Source organism: Vanessa atalanta, chromosome 24 (assembly GCF_905147765.1).
Source record: "Vanessa atalanta chromosome 24, ilVanAtal1.2, whole genome shotgun sequence".
NCBI classification, from domain to species: Eukaryota; Metazoa; Arthropoda; class Insecta; order Lepidoptera; family Nymphalidae; genus Vanessa; species Vanessa atalanta.
The window spans coordinates 4170354-4186798 of NC_061894.1; the positions used below are offsets into that span (position 1 = coordinate 4170354).

Consider the following 16445-nt stretch of genomic DNA (forward strand, 5'->3'; position numbering starts at 1 on the left):
AAGCAAGTGACGTCATCATAAGCCCGACCAATCAAGAGCGTTTTGTGTCACGTGACAAACGTTTAAAAAAATGCATTATTTTCAACTTTCGTTAATAAATAACCATTTTTAAACTCATAATATATAATGATTACAATAATTGACACTTTATTTTTCGCATTGTCAAATAGCCTATTGGCAAAAAAATCTTCCCCTAAATTGTTGCTGGCAATACATCTTCAAGCGAATATATACTTATAAAAGATGACGAGGCTTATAATAAAATGATAAATATGCCTTCTTAAACAATTAAAATTATAGGAAACTTGCACAGGTTTAAACATTAAAGTGAAAAATTATGATTACTATAAAGTATGACCTCATACAAAGGTTGCTGGTATGCAGTATTTTCCCATAGAATTACAATATAATTAATAAATAATATATGTTATAATTCAAGTAATCAAGTAATGCATGATTAATGTTTGTTTTTGTGTTACCAGTACACATAAATAACTTAGACGGCATGCTTAGTTAGCAAGTATGCATTGAATTAACCAATTTTAAGTGCATTGCAATTAATTATTTAAAAATTGATATTATTATTAAATTGTCCTTAATCAAATTAAGAGTAAATTTTGTATTAAAAAAAATATTAACATTTTAATTTTCACATACCATTTCCATGACGTGACTTATCACGATTTTTTATATGATAAATGAGTCACAGATAACAAAACTGTATCATTTGAGATAATATAATTAAAAAAATAACACGTATGTTGAAAGTACGCTTATTTCAACTATTTGTTATCTGTGGCATGACTTACGTCAAATCGGACTCTTCTGTTTTTTACTATTTTCATGACCTAAACAGATAAACTTGCACAATAAGTAAAGCTGGGCAGAGACGTCCTCCACTTTTAAGGGGTAGGTTTGGATCTTTGTCATTCATAGTGTCATCATCATTGAAATTGGTGTTTGTTACACCTTTGCAAGATTTTTATCCGACATTATACAGATTTGCTCACACAATATAAGAAAAAAAAAACTTCAATTTGTTCGCTTTAGTTTGAACCCGTAATCATTGCTTAAAATTCACAAATTCTACCTTATGGACCTTCTCGGTTTATTAAACAGACATTTTATATTCATATTACAACAAAATCCATTTGGGCGGTTAGTCATGCAAATTGTCACTTTCTCCGTAATTGCAATTAGTTTATTCTTGCTATGTCATTCAAAATATATTTATTATTATGACTAAAACAAACTAACATATATTATATAACAGCCAAGATAGCATAGTGTATAGAAAGTATATCTCAACTGTATGATAGTGTGTACTGTGTTTACTAATTTGTAAACGCTTTGTAACATATGTTTTAGTGAACACAATTGTCCAAATCTTGTTGAACAAATTAAATAAGCATTCATCGGGAACACTTCAGGGTATCAATCCTACCAACAAATTGTCACATCACACTTCATCGCAATCGAATCGAAACATTATTATGTGGTGTTTATGTCCAGCAGATTCTCTACAGACATAGCGATCCAACTGGATCGGACGAAATTGGATCCGAATAAAATCGAGATCGTATCGTAAATAAATAGAATTGGTCAGCAGTTAAGATTAAGCTGAGTTTTATTGTTGTTAAGAATATCAACACCGTTATGTGTTAGTAGAATTACTCCCAGATCTCCTCTAATATTCCACGTTCCATAGTTATTTACAAGTGCAGAATCTCGCGCTCATTTACGAGAAATGAGTTACCTACAATAAGGATTCCCTTTTTAATAGATGTTAATCACCCTGTTCCAAACAAATTTTACCGTAAGTTAGCAAAAATCACGTGACAAAAAACACCCAAAAACACCCATACCTCTGATTTTACTATGTAATGAATAATTTTGTTTTCCTTGTCTTTCCATGCAATCTTTATATTGCTTGTTGTTGTTGTTGTTGTTGTCAGCGCCTCTTACAATATTTTTTAGTACTTTATTGGTTTTGTATAAGTGAATAATGTTTAAGGACTCAGTTCTTATTTATCTTATATTGCTTTTCTTACTTTTATTATTGTCCTGTTGTCTGATGTTCTCTTCAATAAAATCAATAAATACCGCTCAAACACAAATTCAGAACAAAATTAACTCTATGTTATAGTTTTAGGTTCAAGGTTTTTGTTTATAGTTAACCCCGTCCATATGACCACAGAGGAGCCGTGTTCTGTATTTAAATCTATTATTTGAAACTGGACAATGATCCAGTATTCGAATATATCCTGACAGTTACATTAGTTTTGTTAAATATAAATTTGATTCTATTTATATATAAATTATTAATTATTGATCTTTTATTCACCATTACAAATCATTACAAAAACTAAGTTTAATAAATCTGAGCCTCCCTCCGTGGTAAGAGCACTATTAGTGATAAGACTTTGTATAATTATGTATATACTTGTATTAATTACTTGGTGGTAGGGCTTTGTGCAAGCCCGTCTGGGTAGGTACCACCCACTCATCAGATATTCTACCGCCAAATAACAGTACACTGTATTGTTGTGTTCCGGTTAGAAGGATGAGTGAGCCAGTGTAATCACAGGCACAAGGGACATAACATCTTAGTTCCCAAGGTTGGTGGCGCATAGGTGATGTAAGGAATGGTTAATATTTCTTATAGCGCCTTTGTCTATGGGCGGTGGTGACCACTTACCATCAGGTGGCCCATATGCTCGTCCGCCAACAAATGCCATAAAAAAAAAAATTAATTTATATTCTATATATATGTCGAAGCATCAACAAGTTTAATTTTTTTTTTTTATCGTACATGCTGGCAACATCAATATGACGTAGAAGAACACGTGACAGCCGAAATGTGTCATAATTGATGGAATATCGAATAAAGATATATGACGAACGTGAACATTAAATATTTGAAGGATATTACTTTTTGAATTCCGTAAATCCTTTTCCAATTGTTATTTTTTAATGGCCAGCGAAATTGGCGAATTTCACCTATTTATATATATTCCTCTAGTTAGTACGTCGTTATATTAAATATTTGCAATGTATCTACCTATCGTGCAATCTACCTCTTTGCTAAATATGTTCAGCAATTAAGGCGTTATTGTGAAACAACTTTATTTATGAACATAATTTCACATTCATAATAGTAAAATGTTCGCGGCTCAAATATGAAATGTTTGTAATTCGCACTGAAACGTATCGGCTTAGACAACGTTTTAATTTGATTTCTTAATACATTCCGAGCAAAGCACTGAACACGAGCTTGTAAAGCTATGACAAGGATATTGTTTCTCTTACAACATTATTTCAGAGGCGAAATCGAAAGTCCACATTTAAAAGTGGCTTTCAAATTGCATCACAAACTATACAATACACCCATAGCAACAAAACGTACACGCACAAATGACTCTTATTGTTTGATCTATAAAGGATATAATCCTTCAAAGGTATTTCAGATCCGTTAACAGTAGATGTGTATTTGGTAACACAATAAAATGTATAAAAATATTTTGCATACTAATTTGGACTTTACAACATTGAAATAAGTGTTATTTTATTACAGCGTATTTTTATTAAATGTAATTAGATAAACGATTAATGGTTTTGTGAGTTGAGAAATATATGATCGATCGGTTTAGTATTAAGGAAAAGCAAGTACAAATAAACTTATTAAAATGTACTGATATGATTATGTAATATAAACAATTAAAAATTCCTAATAAAAAGTTTTCTTAACGAACAATATGGTATAAATAAACCAAACATTAAAATTACAAGAAAAAAAAATGCTTCAGAGTTTATTTTTTGACGGAATGTTAACTATAAAGAAATACAAAGGACATTAGGTGAATGTATGTGATACAATATTATCCACTTACCATCAGGAGGCCCATATGCTCGTCCGCCAACCAATGCCATAAAAAAAACAAATATGCACTATGCCTTAATACGTTTGTTTATCTAAAAATATTTGAAATTAAGCCCTTTGTTTAATTAAAAAACATAGTTAATAAAAAAAAAGTCAAAGCTATATTATCAATAATAATTACCAAACTGCTATCGAGAGTATTGTGACACAAAACCAATAAAATTTACTTGGTAGGGTTTTGTGCTACCCACTCATCAGATATTGTAACACCAAACAGCTCTACTTAGCTTTGTTATGTTCAGGTTTGAAGGGTGAGTAAGCCAATTGAACACAGTAGTTGTTATCACTTATCATCAGGTTACCCATTTATGGATCAATAGATCTTCGAGGCAAGGTATAATACAATATATATATACGTAATATAAAAGAACGCCCACGAAATTAAACAATTCCGTTATTAATTTCGGAACATAAAGCGTGCTCTTATCTTCATTACATAAATCTTACAGTGATATATATGACTTATACATAAATATTAGTTAATCTATTATAAACACAGATTCATTCATTGTCCGAGAATATTATTAATGTCAAACCATTATTAGTCTTGGCTAAATTTTTTTATTAATACCATAAGGCACAGGTGTGTTAATTTTATGCCAATGATACAGTAAAAAAAATGTAGTTTTTAAGATTAAGTTTGTAGATAAAACTTTGCCCAATTGACATAACTTTTGGATGTCGTTTTACTCCAACTTGATCGGCTAGAGCAAAAACAAAAAAGTTTAAACAACATTTCGAACTTCTAAGATAAATTACGAACATATCTAACTTTCATTGTATATTGTAATGTAAATTATGTAAGATTGTAAGTTTTTTTTTTATTTAACTAAATTATTTTTCCTTTTCAGACTTTAAGGATTTTTTTTTACACTGGCCTCAGCAAAATAGTGAACATTAAATTCGTTGAAGTGCAAATCAAATAAGCATTAATTAATTAGCTCGTTGAAAGGTTTTTTCGTTTGAATAATTAATAGCTTCTCGTCCGATTCGCTTGGCTATATTACAGATTCTGCCATGCACGATTTTGCTCCTATTGGTCGTAGCGTGATGGTATATAGCCTATAACCTCTAACCTAATCCTCGATAAATGGACCGTTTAACACTGAAAGAATTCTTGAAATCTGACCAGTCGTACAACAAAACAAACAAATTCTTCAGTTTTGTATTATTATTGGTATAGACTATAGATATATCTTCTATTCAATAAAATGACAACATACTTGTTTAAATGGGAAACGAATAAACTTTAAAACTGATAATCTTAAGAGAATTATTATTACTAGAGACTTGGATAAATAATTATCATACTACAATTTATGGACAGGCCATTCAAATAGAATCGTATATTCGTTGAGCATATTATATAATTATACAAATTGTACACCACGGAGAAGTTATAAATGCATGTCAAATATTTAACTGTATTTTTATTACTAATTTTGTCTAGAAATCATTGAATTGGGAAAGGATTATATTTTCAACTTAATAAACTAGCTACCCATCACACGGGTACAATAAGGTTCTTTCATCAAATTTTAGATTGAAAAAAAGCGTGATTTTTTTTCTGCCAGAATTTTGAAATTATCGGCTTTTCTCTGTGCTGGTTTCTTTATTTTGAATCAATCTATTATTTGGCCAAATCAACATTAAAATCTGTTGCGTTGTTTAAAAGATCTAAGCGTACGGATAGCGAGAAACGACTTAATGTAGATATATATATATATATATATATATATATATATATATATATATATATATATTTAGAGATCTATGTATATATAGAATGAAATGAAAAATGTATACATTTTGTTATTTACATACTAAAATATTTAAGACATTGCTACCTTATTGACTTCAAATTGATTCAAAACCCCGTATCAGAACAGTAAAATGTATAGTCAGTTTATCTGTGAAAACTAATCTCAATAGCAATCCGAATTAAAGCAGTTGTCAACTATCCTGCCGGAAAGAGAGTTAAGCCGTTGGTCCAGCATCTGAACTCATCAACGTCGTGTCGAATTGTAGTCCCATCGGATTATGCTGAGGGGAATTATGGTACCGGTGTTTGCGTTCACACCAATCCGCTTTGACATCTCTTACGCAATAACCTCTTGAGGTTGACCGCCTCGACCGAAAGAGGTCAAAAGGACATCATCTGTTATAATACTTTTTCGTACTATATCATGTATTTAAAAAAAAAAGAACAGACTTACTACTTTACTTAACAACTTGAAAATCAACCAAGCCAAATTAAAATGGAATTTCGTACAAATGATATCTCCAGTAAGTTATTTTCGTACGTAATAGTTCAGTCAATTATGTCACAGTGTCAAGAACAATTCCATCTTAATTCACTCACTCTAGATATTAAGTGTCATAAAAAACATATGCAATAAGAATAATTTATGTTTAAGTGGGTATGTCATAAATGGTACCGATAGATGGCGCTAGTAAGGCGGGGTAGATATTTGGTACTGTTTATATAATAAAGCCTATAACAAAAATAATTGTAAAGTTAAACAATAATTATATTACACAAGTGTAAGTAATTCGTAACTTATGTATTTCAACATGTAAGAATAATTAGCATTAATTTAATTTAGCACTTCAAAATAAAGTAGTGGTTGTGAATCTGTCACTTGTAACCAACCAGCATAGGAACAGCTGGTGGTAAGCTCCAAGCCTTCTCTTCAAATGGAAGAGGTAGGATTGACCCAGCGGTGGGATATTACCTAACAGGTTGTCAGGTTTACTTTAAAATATTAAATTATGATACATAGACTATACATTATAAGACTTATAATTATAGTATTAAATATTTTACCGTTCAGGATTTTATTATATAGTTAGTTATAATAATTTGAAATAATATTATTTTTTGTCGAGATGGCCCAGTGGTTAGAACGCGTGCATCTTAACCGATGATTTCGGGTTCAAACCCAGGCAGGCACCACTGAATTTTCATGTGCTTAATTTGTGTTTATAATTCATCTCGTGCTCGGCGGTGAAGGAAAACATCGTTAGGCAACCTGCATGTGTCTAATTTCAATGAAATTCTGCCACATGTGTATTCCGCCAACCCGCATTGGAGCAGCGTGGTGGAATATGCTCCAAACCTTCTCCTCTCCGGCCTTTAGCCCAGCAGTGGGAAAATTTACAGGCTACCAATGCTAATGCTTATTTTTTTTCGTGTTTACGGTACAAGATATTTTTGTCGTGATAATGTTTAGTAAACTTCTCATCGTTGTTAATATATTTATAAACGTAATTAAAAATTTTATTTTAAAAAAATCCTTTTTTTATACAAATTAAAAAATAACCAATGTTATTTAATCTGTTAATGAACATTGACATTATGAATATTAACATAAAATTACAAGAAAACACTATTAATAACGTACAAAGTCAAAGTCAAAAATCTTTATTCAATATAGAAGTGAAGCTTATTGATTGTCAAAAATCTACCAGTTGCGAATTGCAACAAATCATCCAACAAAAAATGACAAACTTTTGGTTCGGTTCTATTTTGTTTGTTAGCCTTACAATAAAAATAACATAGATTAAAAAAAAAAAAAAAACAATATAAAAAAGTCAATAACTTTTTATTCATCATTGACAGAAAACAATATAAAAAAAAACAAGTAATCACTCTGAAAATAATATTTTAAATAGGTAGCTTGACTGTCCCACAGACTTATTAATTACGTGAGAAGTTAAAATATTATTTATACCCCATTAAGGATGATGTAACGGCAAAAACCAAACAAGTAAAATCCGCATGACGCCCGGCGACGCTCTCAAATATTTATATAAGCACATAGCGTCAGAAAAAAAGCCTTTTCGCTTAAGGGTCACTGTAGACTATATAGCTTACTAATCGATCAATTCTCACATATCATTATAAAAATTAAATGTATTGCCATATGTTATAATAACTACATACAATGAATCAATATATTTTTTTTAAATACAAGAGACAAAAATAGAATTTATACAAAATAAATCTTACTGAAGCTATTATTCCTAAAGAAAAACAAACCAAATCGCTGACGTTTGATCCTTAAAATGTTCGTTGTAGAAAATAACAATTATTAACATATGTAGTTATTTTTTTTTTTAACGCAAACTTGCAAATATCACCGGTGGAATAACAAAAAACTTGTTTTAATACTTGATCTGTCAAAGAGACTCTTAATTTAATAGTTATCGTAATGTTTTCCGTGTTCGATAGACGTGAATTGCATTAAGCCTTTTACCTCCTTATATATTATGTTACCTCCTCATTGCCTCTTTGAGCCTTAATTCTAAAAAAAAATAAGTGCAAAAATAAAACAAATAAAAACCGAAACTATTTTTAAATAAAGAATTAACCGTAGTCGACACGTTTTTTTTTTTTTTATTACTATCTTAACTTCTTATAAATATACTTTAATCTTGTAATATATTATTCGTTAAAAAAAAAATCGACACGTATAGTTTATTGGGACCTTTATAGTTCAAAGGTGGTGTTACTGGTTTGTCAAGTCGCAAATCGATATTATAATAAGTATCGACGATAACTCGTATTAAAATTAATATACAAATTTTCTTGAGAAAAAAAAAATAGAATATTTATTTTTAAAACTTAATTTAAATTATAAAAAAAGTTAGTTAGTTTTATTTTGTCGTTACGATAATGGAAATATCAAGAGTTAATATTATTTTTTTATTTTATCATTAATCATTTATGACACTTACTTTTACAATTTATTACAGAATATTTCAGTAATTTCAAAATACAGATGCATTCTCAAAAATAATATTAAAATATCATATATATACGTGAAATAAAAGGAACTAAAATAATTTTAAATACGAAAATGAATAATCAAATTAATTCAAATAATTCGTATTGATACATCAAAGAACAAGAATTTTCTATCGGCAAAACTGGTAAATAAAATCAAATCTTGCCAATATTTTAATAAAACGACCCATTAGCGCCTCTGACGCCTCTCAGATATTTCGGCGTTCTCGCAATACTTTCAGTTTCAAAACATACTTGCACAAACATATTACACAATACACAACTATCATTGTTTTTATAAGGATAATATTACATGACATATTAAAGAATACACGCAACACGTTATAAAAATATTTAATACTTTACATTGTTCGCACTACTGAAATTAGTCAGGTTATATTTTAAGTGAAACAAACGCCAATCCATTTTAAAAGTAATCAACTATAGTAAAAGTTAAAGGCCGTCTCTATCAAGTGTATAATAATGTTCCTTTCATTTAGGTACTATTTAAGTTACTTACGTGTTTAGGAAGTTAGCAGCAGAAGGGTGGACCAGGGGCGCTGCCGTAAAGAAAATCACTACGTTTACACTTAAAAGCCATACACACAATCCATATTAACACAGAGTCAGAGGGACACAGTCTAGCACAGGTAAGGTGAAGGACGATCGTGCGTTGTGTCCAACACTCGCGACACAATTTTTCCGTAGTTGGAAAACTCTTGCCGCGCGACGCGGACTGCGCAAGCGGCGGCGAATGGGCGACTGAGGCGCGCGTACGCTTCCCCACGGAATAAACATTCGCCTTTCAAGAGTGGGGCGAATATTTTTTTTTTTTTGAAAACGGTACCTAGTCATCTTTTCCTGTTTCAAAATTTACGATTATAAAATACGTATGTGCAAAGTATATAACATTATATTTTTCGTGATTTCGTAATTTCATTTTAAATTAATCATCCACTTTTTCTTTAACATTATTATTTTATTCATTGGCGTCCATTTTAACCGTAATAACTACAAATTTATTAAGAATAATATTGTTAACAACACATTAAAATTAAATGAATACTATTAATAATTATAATACGTATATAAAAAGTATTCAAATATATTATGTTAACAGACATAAAAAAATATGGTAGTTTATCACCTTCAATTTTAAAAATAAAAATAATGGTAATTATCTGTCCCTTTACATTAACATAATAAGGTATATCGCAAAAAATATTCAGCTTTGAGACATATAGGCCATATCTGCTCCTTCTAAGTCTATCATCAATTATAATTTTAATATCCGTGTCAATTTTACCAGGATTACCAAAAAAATTATGTATATATCACGGAATGCTTGTTAAAAAATTATATTTATTATTATTTCTAAATTTTCTAAATATATAGCAACTAAGTTAACAGTATCCGAGCTACACGCACACAAGGGTGTAGAGAGCAGTGGCATAAAAGGCATGACGGCATAAGAGAGCGTCAGGCCGTTCGCCGTCACGGAATACGAGATGCGAGATTTTTACCCCTAAGGCTTAGAATATTCCGAGCCATACCAAGTTTTTTTACATTATTTATCTGATAAAAATAACGATTCAAAGAGACCCGTATGATTACATCCGAATTAATTTTACTTATTTTTGATTTTAATGAAAACGTGTAAAACAATGAATTAATGAAAACGTTTACGTTTCAAAATACCGTTACGGACTATAATGAATAATGAATTTTATTAAAAGATTACTCGAGAAGATAGTGCTGATCTATCTGCATAGGGTCATTGTCTCCGTTAATTTTACAAAACGACACATTTATGACATTTTATTACATATAAATTCTGATATGTTACAAGTTATATTATAAATTCATAAAACCTCTCAATGTCACGAACTCTGCAAATAATAAAAATATTTCTTCTCGTATTTTTCTATCTTTTTCTCTACCTATTGTTGAAGTTCTGAGATCATATAAGCATTAAGTAGCCAGCAGATGCGCGCACGCAAGTGTGCTCGTAATACGGTGAACTCTGTTCTTCCTTACTCTCACAATCCGACGGGACAGCAACTCGAAAAGACCTCAGATAGATCACAGGTACTGAGGCCTTACGTACTTCAGACACAGGACTAACCAACATAACTTGGTTAAATAAAAAACTATGTCTTTATCAATCTCACTTGAAATCTATCTAATGGTTTCCAGAAAATAATTGCATAAGCATGCAGTTAATTTTAGATTGCGTTTCTGATCTTTACATTGAATATTATAAAGATCATTAATAATCTTTTTTAAAAGTTTTTTAACTCTAAACATCGTTCTGTTACAATATTTATAATATCGACACATATAAAATAATATTACTGCGGTTAACATGTCGACAGTCCATATAAAACGTTTGCACATAAACAATAATTGTATATTGAATACAAACGTTGCGTATATTGCATTAATGTTGAAGTTATTGAATCAGTTTAATCGTACCAAGTATTGCACTATAATATAGATAACATATAGTTCGTATTTAAGTTTCATTCATTGAACGTCAACGCTGACGATAAAATATTCCTATTGTTACACCCCTACTCAGCGGTGGGATCAGCAGTATAAGAAGGAGAGACAGAAGTAGAGCTCGGCAGGAATTAAGTTCTCTTTAAAACTACATTCACGATGGCTGCCTGAAGATTATTCTATATCTTATTCTAATTCAATAAATTTTAAATGAGTATTTAATTCTATTTCTTTTATTATTATTATTTTTTTTAAACTTTTTGAAGAGTGCTGATATAACAGCATCAAAGATATTTATAATGAATATACTGGTAACATTATTTGCGCCGTTTAGGGTCATGAGGAAAATTCGGGCTATAATTAAATTTGATGCCCCCTTGTAGAGAGTATTACTAATTTAATTGTTCCATTTGATGGGACTTATCCTAATCTATTTATTTATTTTATCCTAATTAGCCACATCTGCTTCGGTTGGCTACAGTCTGTGAGTCTGCCAAGTGTGTACTCTGTGGTTTGAACCATCAACCTAAGACGACAACTAACTATATCTATATGGCGATCAAGCACCTCTACATATAGACATTAGCAAGTAATAAAACAATAAATGTCGCGGAATCTAACACATTAACTTATGTACTTCTGATACACTGGCTCACTCGATCTTTAACCGAAACACAGAAACACTCAGAACCCTCAAAATGACAGCGTAGAACAAACCCTTCCCACTATTAGAACCCTCTTTGTATAATTTAAAGTTATCCACGAAATTCGGAATAAACGTTTAATTTCTACCGAACGTTATTCGAGAATGGATTTTAGTTATTATAGACATATGTTTGTCAATCCAAGACTTCGTTATTGTTATAGCCATTTGATATGCTTGTAGTTGTTTATTATTTATTAGTATTTTAATGTGAAATATAATATTCAAAAAGAGGTTTTATTACTAATGATATAAATAACGTTACCGAATAACCTTTTGGTGTGTACAAATAGAAACAAAATAATTATATTTTATATATATTCCTATATAATATATTTATATAATAAATCTGTAACTTTCATGAAATATTATTTTGATTAACAATGGTTCTGCATACTGAAAATTTGTATAGATATTGATTAATCTTTTTGCTGTCTCTACTTTTGTGTTAATCATCTCACGCACACTAAGACATCACGAAAGCACAAACGTCACTCAATGAGTGCGATAATTCAACGAGAAGAGCGCCTTCGTAAGTGAATAAATCTATAACGTGATGAGAATTTATCAATGAGGTTTAATGGATTCAACAGGTTTAATTCGTCGTCGTTCCTCCCTAGAATAGAGAGGAATATGTAAATAACAGTTATTTTTGAAACTTATATTTCTAATAATTATTTTTATTTATTTTGTATTAGACATGTTTCAATTTCAGACGTTACACATATAATCGTTGCAATCAAATTTTGACTTAACTTCAAGCCCCGTTTCATCTTGTGTCGTTGATACTAGAATGCAATACATAGAAATATAATTTGATTGGTTGATATAATATAACATCAATTACATATATATAACACTTTTATATAGACTTGAACGAAACTTCGAAATAAAAAATCGGCGTTATCGATAGTAAGAAATATAACTAAGGTTAACCTAACGAGCGCCATATTGAAAAGACTTCAACGGGTTCCCATAATTTAATCATTTTCTTTTTTTCGTTAAAGAAAAATATTGAAGACGATTATATTATTTGGTGGTGAAGTAAATAAGTGTCACCCCTACCCAGGTGGCTGTACAATATGACCACTAGTAAATTTAAAAAAAATCTAAGATAGAATCTTAATTTTCACCGAAAAGTCATTTATATTGGTATGATAATGAAGCTGTATCGTTTTCAAAACAGGTCGACCATTTCACGATAACTTCATAAGTGAAACCGGAATAGTTGATAATAATAACAATCATATCGAACTTTTTAAAATTCATAGTTAATGTTTATCACGCGATGCGTGCACAGACAAAGAGCCAATTTTCATTACAACATTTAAGTCATCATTGAGGGTATTTTTATAGAGATATTTCTATCCGTTGTCGCATTTTCATCCTTTTTTAAATTATTAAAATACTATTTTAGCATAAATTCATACATTGTTCCGTTTGCTTTGAGAAAGAAACATGTTGCTATATATATGTTACTATATATGTAGACATATATTGAAGCGTCAATAGCGCAATGGTTTATGTATGTATGTAAAAAGTCACAGGATCAATCCTGCCCCTTCAGCTACTGTCATCGCCACCCATAACACAAGCTTTAATCTTAACTAGCAATATTAATAATATCTTATAATAGAGCATTGCTACTTTTAATTTAAAAAAAGATTAACTGAGCCTCCTCCCCTTTTGCCATCTACTTCATATAAAAAAATATAGGCTTGGTAACACTAACTCAGTTACCCATTATAGTGGACCACAATGACAGAATATTGACGTTACGCAATAGTATATTTTTATGGCAGGAGGAGTAAAAATTAATAAACCTTAGATTAAAATATTCCATACGATTGGATAAAAGCTTTCAGAACACCTGTAAAAAAGTAAGCAATTACTTATGACGATTTTGGGTTCATTGTATATTTTTGTTGTACTACTTGTTTGTGTTGTCAAATAAATAAATAAATAGCTCTACTAAATGGTACACTATAAACAATTTTTTTTTTTGATAAATCTTTATTTATAATGGAACACTTCCATTATTTTGTAAACAATTTAACTGACATTAAAAACGCCCTTTACTCACAAATCGGTGATAAATAACACAGATTATATATATCTTGACTAATGATGTCAACTTAATTCAAGGTCAAAGTTATTTATCTTAACTCCTGCTGCTATTGGAATAGATATACTATTGACTCTGTAACTCTACTACCGGTAAAACGTACTATTACATTATTTTAGTACAAAAGCAGTATATTGTATATTATAGCAGCGCTAACTATCTAATTATTAGTTAATGCAATAATAAAAACATTTAAAAGATAAATCAATAAAAACGTAACCCACAATGCAACAGATGAAAGATTACGTGGTTCGCGTGAACCGGCGGGCGTGACCATAATCGTACAGAACTAGGTCGACACGATCGGTCAGACGAAATAATTTAGGTTCTACATACGTTTTAACACGCGAAGCCTAGATATTGACCAAACTATGAAATTTATACATTCAGACGAGTTGATTGAATCGTCATGACGACTCTGGCGGAACTGAAACATGGATACCATCTTTAACGATATAAATCTAGGACAAAGAGCATCTAACCTAAGGTGGATTTTACCATCACACGTCACGAATGTAAAATATCTGAGATCCTTGAGATGGTTGCCAGCACAATGACAGTGTCATGATTGGTTTATATTTTTTTGCAGTGCTAGTATCTACGGGCCCAAATCTGCTTACCATCAAATGCACGGTTGCGAAATGCCTTCCTTTCTAAAATAGTGATCACAACAATTCCACAGTTTTTAATTTTATAGTATTCAAAATAAATATGTTAAAATTATCCAGGTAGAGGTTTCAAATATTTAGTAATAAGAATTACGTATTACAAACACATAGATGGCGGTCTGTAGATATCTTTTACAGAAACCATTAACTATGAACTTTATTGAATTGTATTAAAATAAAATATATTAATATATTCATTGTTATTGTATCATCTTACGATTATAATATTCATTGATACAAAAATATTGCCAACGGTCTGCCAATCTCGGAAGATCCTAGGAAACAAGGATAGATGGTTACCCTTAACAGTGAGGAAGAAAGTAATTTTAAAGTTACATTAAATATATTACATCTGTTCATTCACAAAACAAATAACATGGAGGGGTTATTTTTTTTTTTAATTTGTTGTTCTATGTAATTTGTTATTTTTTTTAATTTCTTTTCACTTAGTCGTCTCACCCACATTGACACATCTTGTATCTTCATATACATATACACACTCACTCACACTAATGCCAACCGATAAACTTAAGGGGCGCGCCGTCGTAAGTGAATAGATCTATAAAATAATTTTCTAATCCAGTTTATTAGCACATAAAAATCGCAACAAAAACAAACCTTTAAACAAGTTTTGAAGTAATTACAAAAATAACTTATTACTTGTAAACATCTTATATAATAAGATATTTATTTTTGTATTCAAAGCTAGATTGCATTCAGTGAATTATTTTATTAATATTAATAAAACAGCTATTAAAATGTTAAGCAAGTCTACCATAAGCAAGTTTAGTCTATAAGTAAGAATTGTAGGAATAAAAGCCACAATTTTATAATGAAATTTCAATGCAAGTTATCTGTCGCCCTAAAATTTACATATTAATATTTTTATTTATTTTACATTAAAACATCTGATAATAATGTAAATTCAGTAGAAATGTGTTTTTTAAATAAAATAAGAAATCTGGATATTTAAACTGGGTGGCCACCCTGAAAGAACCGCACAAAGCCCTAACGCAAGTAATTTATTTTCAAATACCTGTGATGCGCTTCTTTTTTATATGTCGTGTGCATCATAAATCTACATATACATACTATAATATTTTTAAGCAGAAAGTTATTTATGAGATGCATGTTTTTTAAAAACTATTTTTTTTTAATAATAACAAATATGTCATAGGCGTATAAAATCTTAAGACTCGATATAAATAACTGGCACAAAAAAGCAAACTATATATATGTAAACAAATTAAAGAAAATAAAACATCAAATATTTATTTTAAAACCATTGACAATGTCGGATTCGCCAGAGACAGACAATTTATCTATATTACATTTGACATAACAGATGTTTACATCTTATTTATCTCCTCTCGGAAGCGATTGTACGTCTTTTTGTTACCTTGTGAACCGGAAACATTTCCTATAGTTAATTATTAATTTCTCTATGTTTATGCGATATTCGCAGACGAGTAGTAAATGTATATTTCTTGCAATAACAATGTTTTTTTTAATAGTTCTGTGCATATTGCTTTATTAAAATCAAATGAGTTGAAACAATGGATGGACTACGTAAATCTCTTATAAAGTTTCGAGTAATACCAAAAATCTTTTTTTTATATGCTTAACATAGAAACCTTTTTTCCGCCTACGGCTCGTCCTTGTGTGAAGTTGAAGGACAGATTCATTTCGATTTAATTTAAAGTAAATATGATAACTAA

The 16445-nt window shown here is 30.1% G+C and overlaps 1 protein-coding gene across 2 annotated transcripts in view; it reads right to left on the reverse strand.

The window, feature by feature from the left end:
* The window catches only part of LOC125073616, a 165595-nt gene that overhangs the window by 125840 nt on the left and 23310 nt on the right, over nt 1–16445 (reverse strand). For both annotated transcript variants that reach the window (XM_047684520.1, XM_047684521.1), the window contains exon 3: nt 9250–9491. The gene's annotated coding sequence lies outside the window, so the exon portion shown is untranslated. The remainder of the gene's footprint in view (nt 1–9249; nt 9492–16445) is intronic.